This window comes from Protopterus annectens, chromosome 10.part0, assembly GCF_019279795.1.
Source record: "Protopterus annectens isolate FY-2018-M chromosome 10.part0, PAN1.0, whole genome shotgun sequence".
In the NCBI taxonomy this organism is placed as follows: domain Eukaryota; kingdom Metazoa; phylum Chordata; order Ceratodontiformes; family Protopteridae; genus Protopterus; species Protopterus annectens.
The window spans coordinates 1,650,249,831-1,650,261,164 of record NC_056744.1 but is presented as its reverse complement, the minus strand read 5'-3'; positions in this window follow the sequence as shown (position 1 = coordinate 1,650,261,164).

The window sequence follows — 11,334 nt, the reverse complement described above, 5'->3', positions numbered from 1 at the left end:
AAATGGAGTCTGGGAATCAAAAAGCAGACCATTTACTTATAATTCCCTCTTAAAGCTATAATACTGTATTATCACTATATATATATGATCACATGGCAATATCCAATTGTAAGGAGCAGCGGCTTGTTGTACAAGGCATTGATGAACCGCATCACACAACGGCTTAGTTTAGCAAACAAAACTCATAATTATTCATGAGGGAGACATTTGGAGTCTTGTTTCTGAATTATAGTATCATTCTGAAGCAGTGCATAACAGTTTGGTGAATGCTCGTTCTGAAATGTTACACACAGTTTATTTATTTATTACATGTGTTTACTGATATTGTGTGATTGGGCACAAGGCCCCTTTTCAGCAGAGGAATGGGGAGAAACGTTCCACACATAATATATACATGAAGTTTACAAAAAGATTACAGTAAGGAATAGGAGTACAAATCTAACAAAAACATTACAAACAACTATTAGTCAATGGCTAGAATGCAAAAAGAGCATATTATAGCCATTTCTGAATGTAGCCCATAGTAATTAGCATTACATTATATTTTGGTAGATGCAAAGTAGCAATTCCTAAAACTAACAAGGGTGCCAGAATTATAAAGTAAGGGCGAGCATATACCCCCACTTTAATGAAATGCTCTGATGTCTTCCCCTCCCAGTGTACAAAGATAAACAGAAATAATAAAAAAGGCATAATTCCATTCTTTTCATATTTGCTTTTGCTGTCAACCCCTCCCCCCTCCCCAGTAGATCACCATCTACTGTGCCCCTTTGGTTTTCCTCAATGTCCCAAACAAGGCAATGAGAAGAAACAGATGTCCCATTATTTTATGATCCTGACAGCAAGCTAAGTTCTGCTGCAGTATTGAATGTGTAGCCTTGGGTTATTACATTCCAGATTCAGTTAGCGTCAAAAGTACAATTTACCACAGATAGATGCCTCAGGTCAGCCTGCCGGTACAAAGAAATGTCCTCTTGCAATGGGCTTGGATCATTGCAGAGAAAGCTGGGAAGGAAGGAATGAATGACAAATTTATTACTCTCCTTCTCAGGTGGTAGGGGTGAAACTGAGCTGGGTTTCAAACTGAGCAGTATAGTGACATCGTGTGGAGTCCAAGAACCTCATTGCTGATAGTGAAAGAAAGTGGCAGATATCTTAGGCTAACATGACGAGATGTATGCGTTGCATGCTTGTCATTGCATTACCATCAGACTAATGATGACAGCTAATAATCATCCTGTCAAACGTAAATGCTCAGAGGGACACCCCACTCATCCCAGTGCCTTTCCATTCCTCTGACATTGCGTCATTAGCTTTGCAACAACCAGTGGATAACGTCCACACCCAAACTACAAAGCAGTGCCTAAAAGTAGTATAGGACAACCTGCACAGAGTATTAATTGTAGAAACCAATAACAATGTCTGCCTCTTGGTTACTAACTTGCAGTCGTAATGTTATTCCATCAGTCTAATTGATGTTCTGATCACAGAACTACAGATTCCTGTTTTGGAACAGGCAAACTGAAGGGAGTCAGATTTGTTTTTGAAACACTAATAATCAACATTTGTTTGTGCAATCACTAATGTATGACTGTCAGCTTTTCTCCAGAAGGATGAAATTCCCCTGTCCACATGAAGATGTAACCTCAGCGTCTGTATATATAAGTACAAGGGGTGTGTGGTGCACAGGTACAAGTAAGCCAGCCCCCTGCAAGATCACTATTTTTATTTATTGTATTTTTTTTTACTCCCAAGTGCAAATTGCTTTCATAATTTTTTCACTTGTGATTGCAGTTGTGCAAGGTGATCAGAAATCTATGCCCCCCAGACAGAATCAGTAAAATGAGTTATTCCATAAAAGGAATATGTTGGAGATGTGAGCAAGTACACAATGCAGATTGGAACCACGTTTTCTTTGATTGTATTAAAATTATGCCATTTTGGAATGGTATTAATAACTTTCTACAAGCTTTATTTAATGAATCATTTTATTTAACTAAAGCTCTTGTATTATTAAATGTGAGTGATGGAAACGTATCTAATATGGACAATACTTGCAATTTCAAGGAAGTGTATAACAAAAAAGATGGAATACAAACACAATACCAACTTTTGAAGACTTCTACAGCCTACTGAAGACTACAGCATTATTGGAAATTAAAATTAAAGAACTAAGAATTTATCCAAAGCCATTTATCAACAACCCTTGGGGAAAAATTGATCAGACACTCTGATAATGGATTGGACCTACTTATAAAGTAACTGTATACATTAAGATCTGTTATAGTGTCAGGCTAATGTAAATAGTGTACATAGTTATTTAAGATGTTATGTATAAATACTATGGAATTCATTCAAATGTATTTGAAAAATAAAAATTGAGAAAAAAAAATCTATTCCAATAGTGTTTTTTTTAGGCCATGTCAAGTTGTTAAACATTCCAACATAACACAAATCACTCACAACTACCTAATGGTACTGATGCTTAATGCTAGGAATTTAAATAAAAAATTGCAGTCCCAGGATGCAACTCCTTATCCTGGAGAATGCAGATATATGTGCAGTCATGGAAACATGGTTCAGAGCAATGGAAAATACCCTGCTTATCAAAGCCTACAATGCCTTTCATACATTTCGATCCCCTTCATCTCAGGATAAAACAAAGGGAGGAGGTGTTTCAATGTTCATAAAGGACAAGTATACTGCTAGATTGGTCCAACAACATGACTCCCTTGAACTGCCCCATACCTAACTTACCACAGGTGCGACCCCCTATCATATCCTTGCTAGCTACAGATCCCCTAACATGAGTCTGGAAGACCATACCTCCTACGTAAAACCTACTGGAATCTCTTAATATTTAGCCTAACACCATAATTATGGGTGACTTCAACTACCCCTCCATAAACCGGGAGAGTTATACAACCCATAATTCACTTGCTCAGAGGTTTTTGGACTTTGTCCATGCAAACACCCTGGAGTAACTAGTTAACTCCCCAAACAGAGATACAAATATCCTAGACCAAGCACTCATGAACTTGGGGAGATGCTGTTCCCTCCTGTGCATCAACACCAACCTGGTAAGGTCTGACCACAAAATGATCTCTTTTAGTGTCAAAACTAACCTAGAAACACCATCAAACTCCAAACCTGTTAAGAACTTTGCCCATTGAACTTGTACCGATCAGTTAACTAAAACTAAGTTATTAAACTTCCAAGCCCTTCTGAACTCAGATGACACTGAGGCCTACTCTGAGCTGTACACAAAAGCACTGGACAACCACATTCATAGCTGCATAGAGGAGGCAGTACATGTCCAAGCCAAACCTATGATTACTGGCAAAAACAAACCACCCTGGTGGATGCCCTAGGATAAATAAGCTACTCAAAAAAAGGAAAAAAAATCCTCTCCAAAGCCAAGAAGGAGAGGCAAAACAGTGCAAAAAGACAATTGCCATTACAATTAGAGCTGATCGAATCTGCTAAAGCAAACTATGTGATAAAGATAGACTCCCAGGTGAAAGATAACCATAAGGATTTTTTTTTTAATTATGTTTGTAACCTCAGGGGAAACTCTCAGCAATGTGCTGAGTTAATCATGAATGGCAACACTTAGTCCCAGCCTGAAACTATAGCAAACCTGCTTTTTGCAAGTTCAGTTCAAACTTCTCCCACCCACTAACTTCTACCACACCCAAAGAAATACCCGCAACCAGTCCCTACTGGTCATTACAAGGGAACAGGTCCTTACTGTGCTCACTAAAGCCAAAAACACAGCCTCCATGGATCTTGACAGCATTCCTGGATGCTTCTTAAACAGCTTAAAACAGAAGCTATCAGGGCCACTAGAAACCCTCTTTAACCACAGCCTCCAGGCAAGCTTTGTCCCAGAGGAATGGGGGACTGCACCAGTTGTCTCTCTGCACAAGGGGGGGGGCATCAACTGACCCAGGTAACTACAGACCTATAAACTTGACCAGTCTTATCTGCAAGGCCATGGAGAGAATTATCATGGACCTAATCAAGAATGACATGGTAACTCTCCAAACTCTGAAACAGACCCAATTTGGCTTTGCCAAAGGAAGGTCTTGCCTGCTCAATATAGTGAACTTCTTAAAGAAAGTCACCAGGGCCATAGATGAGGGTAAAACAATACACACTGCTTATCTAGACCTGGCCAAAGTTTTCAACACAATCTCCCCACTTGGGGATCGTAGATAAACTTACTGACTTAGGCATAAATCCATATGTTGTCAGATGGATAGCCAACTGTCTCACTAACAGGACACATGTTGTCCAGATAGGTGAATCTACTTCTGACAAGAAACTTGTTACTAGCGGTGTCCCACAGAGCTCAGTGATGGGGCCCTTCCTGTTTGGTATATACTTCTTTAAAGTGAAGGCCAGTATTGGGGACCTCTGGCTTACCAAGTTCGATAATGACTGTAAGCTGGGAGCAATCATTGGATCCCCAAAAGATGTTGATATCCCGCAAACAGACCTAAAAATGGCAAATGACTGATGCTAAAACCATGGTCTGAGATTAAATGCTAAAAATTGTGTAGCCATACCCTTCAGTAAATCATATATCCCTGCAAATTATAATATTGATAACACACTCTTAAAAGCAAACCCAGTGGTGAGGGACCTAGGAACACAGACAGATAATAACCTAAACTTTGGCTACCAGGTAGCTACAGTTTATTGAGGAAATCCTTCTGTGTGGTTCAACTTATAAGTAAAGGCATGACATCAAGATCATCAGGGAAGTCACAGTGCCATTGTACTTGGCCTCATGAAGCCCATAATTAAGTACAGTGCTCCTTTCTGCATGTACATAACTGGGCATTTACACCAACTGGAGTGGCCCCAGAGGTTTCTCACTAAGAAAATACAAAGTGTAAGACACGCCTTATGCAGACTGACCAAAGGCCCTATATTTTATTTTGTCTCATATCGTTTATTAAGAGTTGACTTATGCTTGATCTACAAGGCATTCTCTGATCCAGCCCTGATGAAAATGTTACATATTCATAAGAAAAATTATATGTGGGTTTCACTTTCCATGGACCTGAATTGTATTTGTGACTCTTAACAGAACATGCAGGAGAGACAGATCTGTATGCCAAAGTCTACCTCATGTAGGGAATAAACTTCCCATCTTCATAAAACAAAGCCTGTCATTCACTCTCTTCAAAAGGAATTTGGATAAATGGATGTAAAACCATAAATTCACTCCTGTGGTACTGCCCATGTCCCTTATGGACAGAGGCAGCCTGTAAATTGCCTCAGAGCTCCAACACCCAAAGACCCACTACCCTGATACTACCGCATCCCATATCTGGGGAATTAAGATATAATAGTCACATTCTGGGTATTATTGGCTAGGCTCGTAAAGGCTCTCAGGGAGCTAATATGAATGTTATATTAAACAGGTTCTGCAGCTGACTATATTTACTTCATGCAAAATATGAAACAGATCATGCCATATTATTATGCTGAATGATTCATACTAGGGCCACAAGTAGTAAACCTTGAAAGAGTGAATGTGTGGTATTAGTTTAATTTTTAAAACCAAACACATTCAGCAATATTTTGTTGCTTACTTGTATGGGACAGTGAATGCAGCAGTGCATCAAATTTCTCTTTTCTGATAGTTTATGCATCTCTCTCTCTCTTTGAATTGTCATCCTTTAAGTCAGTTTCTCTACTTTTCAAGTAAAAAATGAATTAAGTTAGTGCCATTTTTATGTGCTATATAAAGTCAAAGCATGCAATCTTTAAACAAAGCAAGTCCAGGATAACAAAATTACTGTGCATTCCGGAGGTTATGTCTTGTATTGCTTCTGAAAGTATGTTCAACAGGTTTGTAATACAATCCTTTGATCATGTTCTGTAGTGGTATATCAAATGTGATGAAGTAATGAATTACTTTGAATTGCCGAGCAGTTATTTGCAATAGTTTTGCAGCTGTGTTCAATGGATTTAATTCATAATCTCTGGTGTATTTAATAATCAAACAAAATAAAAGGAAAAACTGTGGTAAACTACGCCAGAAAAGACAGCAAAAACCAAATGTACAAACGCTCCAACAGCTCTGCTGTAAATGGACCTCGTTCCAGTCGGACTTTCCCGGTAAACAAATGTAAAATAAATATGTAAAACTATTAGTGCAAAGCTTCTGGGTTCTACCCTTCCTTAGTGCTAGCAAACAATTAGAAATCATACAATTTGTAATAAAATTAATCACAAGACACAGCAATCCAACAGAATGCTAAGTTCAAGTATATACAATAAACAAAGCCCGATATACGAAGGGGTGTTCAGACAAATGCATTGGCGAAACATATTTTGGATAATGACTTACACATGAATTTAAATTCAGAGTTATTGATGTGGTTTACAGTAGCATTAGAGGGAGCGATATGAATAATATTCTGGAAAACAGTGAATATAATTGGATTTTAAGGCTTAAAGCTCATGTGTTTCCAGGTTTGAATAGTGCAATTAGTTTAAAACCTGTTTTAGTTAAGAAGCAAATCTATTATTATTAAAAAAGCTTTGTTTATTGTCATTGGTATTTAATAATCACTCATTTTTTTCTATTTGATATGTTCTGACAAGGGAATGCAGAAAGCTAATTAATATGAATAGTTTATGTTTTGTAGTCATGAATATAAGTTTGATTAGGGATTGAGGTAATGTTATTTAACTGAATTTGTGCTGACATGTGACAGGCTGCCAATTAAAAAACAGTATCTATTATAACCATTTCTGGTTTTAAGTTTTACTGCAAAAGAACGTCTGATGCAGTTATTGGTCAGTTTATCAGGACCTTGGAAGAGTTGCAGACCCTTTGCCAAATATACAAGTATGGGCACTTCTAAAGAAGGCAGTCAGTTATAATGACTGCATACATAGTCTGTAACTCAGTTCAATACATGAACAACGTACACATTTTTTCATGTTTTCTAATTGCATTACTCGTGAATATATTTATATATTACAGTACTGCACTGTTGTTGCATGTACATACCCATGGAAATATTTCTTTACGGGAAAAAAATGCTTCATTACAACAGTGTTGTCACATGCGGTGTATGCCAGTACTGGTATGGCTTTTAACAGTGAAACTTGTGTGTAAGACACTTAATTTTCAGTCCTCGGTAAGGATACAAGGAAAACCAGGAACGGTTATCTCATGAACTTTTCTTGTGTGACCGCGGTATATAAACCGTGTGACGTTTACATCCCTCAGTTTTATACTGAAATGCATAAGTCTCACCCAATCAGGGACAGACCTAGAAAAGAAGAGAGGGACAATTGGGGATATTTCTAAAACAGTACTACTATTAACTCCAAACATTGACAGAGTAAAGAGAATGTCACATTATATATTTTCTGAAGTAAAATAAATATAAATCAGGGGCTGTTGAGACACATTTTGAAACAAATCGTGCCGGGTTTTGCCTGACTACACACATTTTATAGGTTCATAGGTAGGTACTAGGCTATCTGCCCTAGGGCATTTACAAGCCTAGCCAGAATGTTGGCTTTCACCTCCCTTTTAGACTAGATTCCTGAGCCTCTGTCTAGCAGGGCCATAGAAGTGATCCCAGGAGTAAATTTACGATTTCCCATCCACTCATCAAGATTTCTCTTGAAGAGGGTCAGCGAGGGGCTCTGCCTAACATGGACTGGGATTCTATTCCAGAGCGAGGGAAGCCTTTGGGATATAAATCTATCCATCCAGCATGTCCTGTTTATTGTTGTGCTAAGGTTTAAATCCCTGGAGCGTGTAGCTCTAATGGAATTGGTTTTCCTGAGGTGGAGCATGTCCAACAGTTCCGGGTTAGACATTGCCTTGAACGTCAGGCAGAGATCGCCTCTGAGAAGGTGATAAGCAACTGAGTAGAGCCGGAGCTTCTTTAGTCAAGCTGCATAGGGCATCTGTTTGAGGCCCACGATCCTCTTGGTGAGGTATTTTTGGGGTCTCTCCAGTTGCTGCAGGTGTCGGGTAAGGTACATCCCAAATGGGGCATTGTACTCAATTATGGGCCTGATGAGCCATGAGTAGAGGGGCACAATGACCTCTCTTGATCTATATGTGAACCCTTTTGTGATTAGATGAGCTATATAGAAGGTTTTTCTAACCACTTTGGCAATGTGATTGTCAAAGGACAGGTTACTATCTACTTGGGTCCCCAGATCCCTAATTACTTCTTCGGTACTTAGTGGATTACCTCCTGTGTGGTAGTTTGTGGGCACTTTGTTTTTCCCCAAAGGGGATGACTATGCACTTTTTGGCATTTAGCTTGAGGCCATGGTTCTGACACCAGGTATCCATCTTTGTAAGGCCCTTCTGAAAGATGCCTGTGTCAGCCGGAAAGTCTATTATGGCTCCCAGTTTGCAATCATCTGTGAACTTGGTAAGCCACAGTCCCCCAGTGTTTGCCTATACCTCAGAGAAGTATATACCAAACAAGAGGGGTCCCAGGACCGAGCCCTGTGGGACGCCACTTGTAACCGGTTTGGAGTCGGACATGGCACCCGCGACTCTGACCATGTGAGTTCTATCCTGAGCCAGTTTGCAACCCATCTTGTGACATATGGGTTAATATTTAAGCTGGTAAGCTTATTTATGATGCCTGAGTGGGGTATTGTGTCGAAGGCCTTTGCGAGGTTCAGGTAGGCCATATGGACTACCTTTCTCTCATCTATGGCCTTGGTGACTGTTTCGAAGAAGTCAACCAGGTTTAAGAGGCAAGATCTGCCCTTGACAAAACCAAATTGGGTAGGGTCCAGTGTTTGGAGGTTCCCAATACCTTTGTTTATGAGATTCATGACAATGCGCTCCATAGCTTTGCAGATCAGGCTAGTCAGGCTTATGGGGCGATAGTTCCCTGGATCCATCGTGGCGCCACCTTTGTGGAGCGGGATACATCATTCTTCGGGTACATAACCTGTGTTAAGGCTGAGTTGGAACAGTGAATTTATGTGAGGGTTTAGTTCGTTTTGGAGCTCGTGTAAGACGTAGCATGGGATACCATCCGGTCCCATTGATGCTGTGTTTTTTACTTTGGAGATGGCTGCTTTCACCTGTGTGTCTGTGATGTCTGGGGGATTGCATTCTTCTGGGATAGATACTGGCTCTTTTGGGGGGGAAGGGCGGTAAAGTTTGCACTGAACCTGTCCGCTAGGATGTTTGCAATGTCGGTGGGTTCAGTGTATTTTGTGCCATTTCTCACCAGCTCAGAGCATATCTGAGAGTTGCCACCCAGATTCTTGATGTAGCTAAAGAACGCCTTGTGATTATCTTTAGAGTCTTTGGCGATTTTTCTTTCAAAGCTAGCCTTTGATGATTTTATGAGGGATCAAAGTTTCTTGCTAGTACTGATCAGGAAGGCCTTCCCTTTTTGGGATTTTGCCTTTTCATGTAATAGTTTCCTCCTTCTGTTATACAACTTATTTATGGCCGGGGTCCACCAGACTGGTCTCCTGTTTTTTGAGGAGTGAGTCTTGGTTTTACTTGGGATGGCACGATCCATGCATTCCTGTAGGTGCTCCTAGAATGCAATTGTAAAGGATTATGCGGTTTGGGTAGCATTTACCATTTGCCCGGGGGCTTTGAAACTTTCCACCTCGGTCTTGAGAAATGTGAAGTTTGCTTTTGAGAAATTTTTCACAGTTGTTTCCTTGGCTGGTGGTGGGGACGGGATGTGGATGTCCATTGTGATTAGTTTATGGTCTGATCTTACCAACGAGGTAGGGTTACCACCTGTCCCACTTTGCGAGGGACAGTCCCTCTTTGGGCAGTTGTGTCCTGACAAAAAATTGCAAAAATGGCAGATGTCCTGAGATTTTAGGACAAAATTATTTTATGTAATAGTTGCATAAAACAGTTATTCTGTATCTAAAATACTTAAATGTTATAAGAAACAGAATAAGCAACTAAAATGCTACAAGAATAAGCTTTTATTTAAGCAAAAAAGTTAAGTTCTATCCTTTGTACTGACCGTGGGTATGTGTCGGCCTGTAAAATCTGATGTTTATACCAAAAATGTCCCACTTTGGCGATTTGAAAAGGTGGCAACCCTACAACGAGGGGTTTACCTCTGGTGTGGAACATTTAGCCCCCATGTTGGTAATGACCAAGTCCAATATGTTGTCCCCTCTTGTGGGAGTGGTGACCAGTTGTTCCATGTTAGTACACTTTGGCATAGACAAGGTAAGAATACCCGCCAAAAATGCAATAATAAAGCCAAACAATTGCAAAGAACAGTTCTCCAGAGCGCAGTAGATGAGCACTGCATATCTGACATTCTGTTATCCAGTTTAAAAAAGACACATTGCGTCTGTCCGCTGTCATCTCCAGCTGGATAAATACATTAAATAATCCACTGCTTTTTACCTGGTATTCCATTCACAATCCCATTTCCTGACTAGTATGTAACCAAATATTGCTTCTGGTAGTGAGTGCAGTGACAGATTTCCATTGCATGCTCAGTCATAGTGCACTGTGCACAACCCACTACACATTTAAAACGTGCATAGATTGACTTCAATGGAGATATCTTTAAAAGGCAGACTACTTTCAATTGGTAAGTCCCAGCAACGATACTACTATTTTTTTAAAGACGATTAATCAAACCTCGTGCAACCCGACAAGTGAAAATAAAAAGCAGGTGCGGGGAATAACTGTAAATCTGTCAGGAAAATAAATGTGTGTGGTACCCACATCGGCAGCACGTGTACTAAGATTACAAGTGCTTATTGAAAGTGTCGTCCCGATAACGGAAAAGTACCGAAATGTGTAAAAAAATGGATAGTTAATACTGGCGTAATAGATTAGAAAATTCTTTTTTTTACTTCTAGATCACATACACCAAAACTAGCTTTGTTTGCAAGTTTGTATGACATTTCTGCAACCATATTTAATGCCACAACCGATGGCACTATATAAGGTTGTATCCCATATATGTGACTGCTATGGTACTGAATAAAAATACTAATAAAATTGCCCTTTTTAGCTCGACTGCCCTCTTATCTTTGTCCCTGCACCCTTCTGACACCCATGGGTAGGAGTAATATTCGTCTTACAGGTGATGGGGGATGACAAGCCATAATCATGAAGGAAATATAATAAAGTTGATTTGACTGCAGGTATGTAGTCAACTGTGAAATGTTTTCATACTTTTGATTTTACCTTAAAATGTATATTTATTAGTTGATGTCTAAGTAAAAAATTACTAGAAATTTGTAAACCAGCATGCCAGAATTAAAAAAATTAAATGAGGCAGGTATCCATTATGATGAAATAAGCAAGACTTTGGG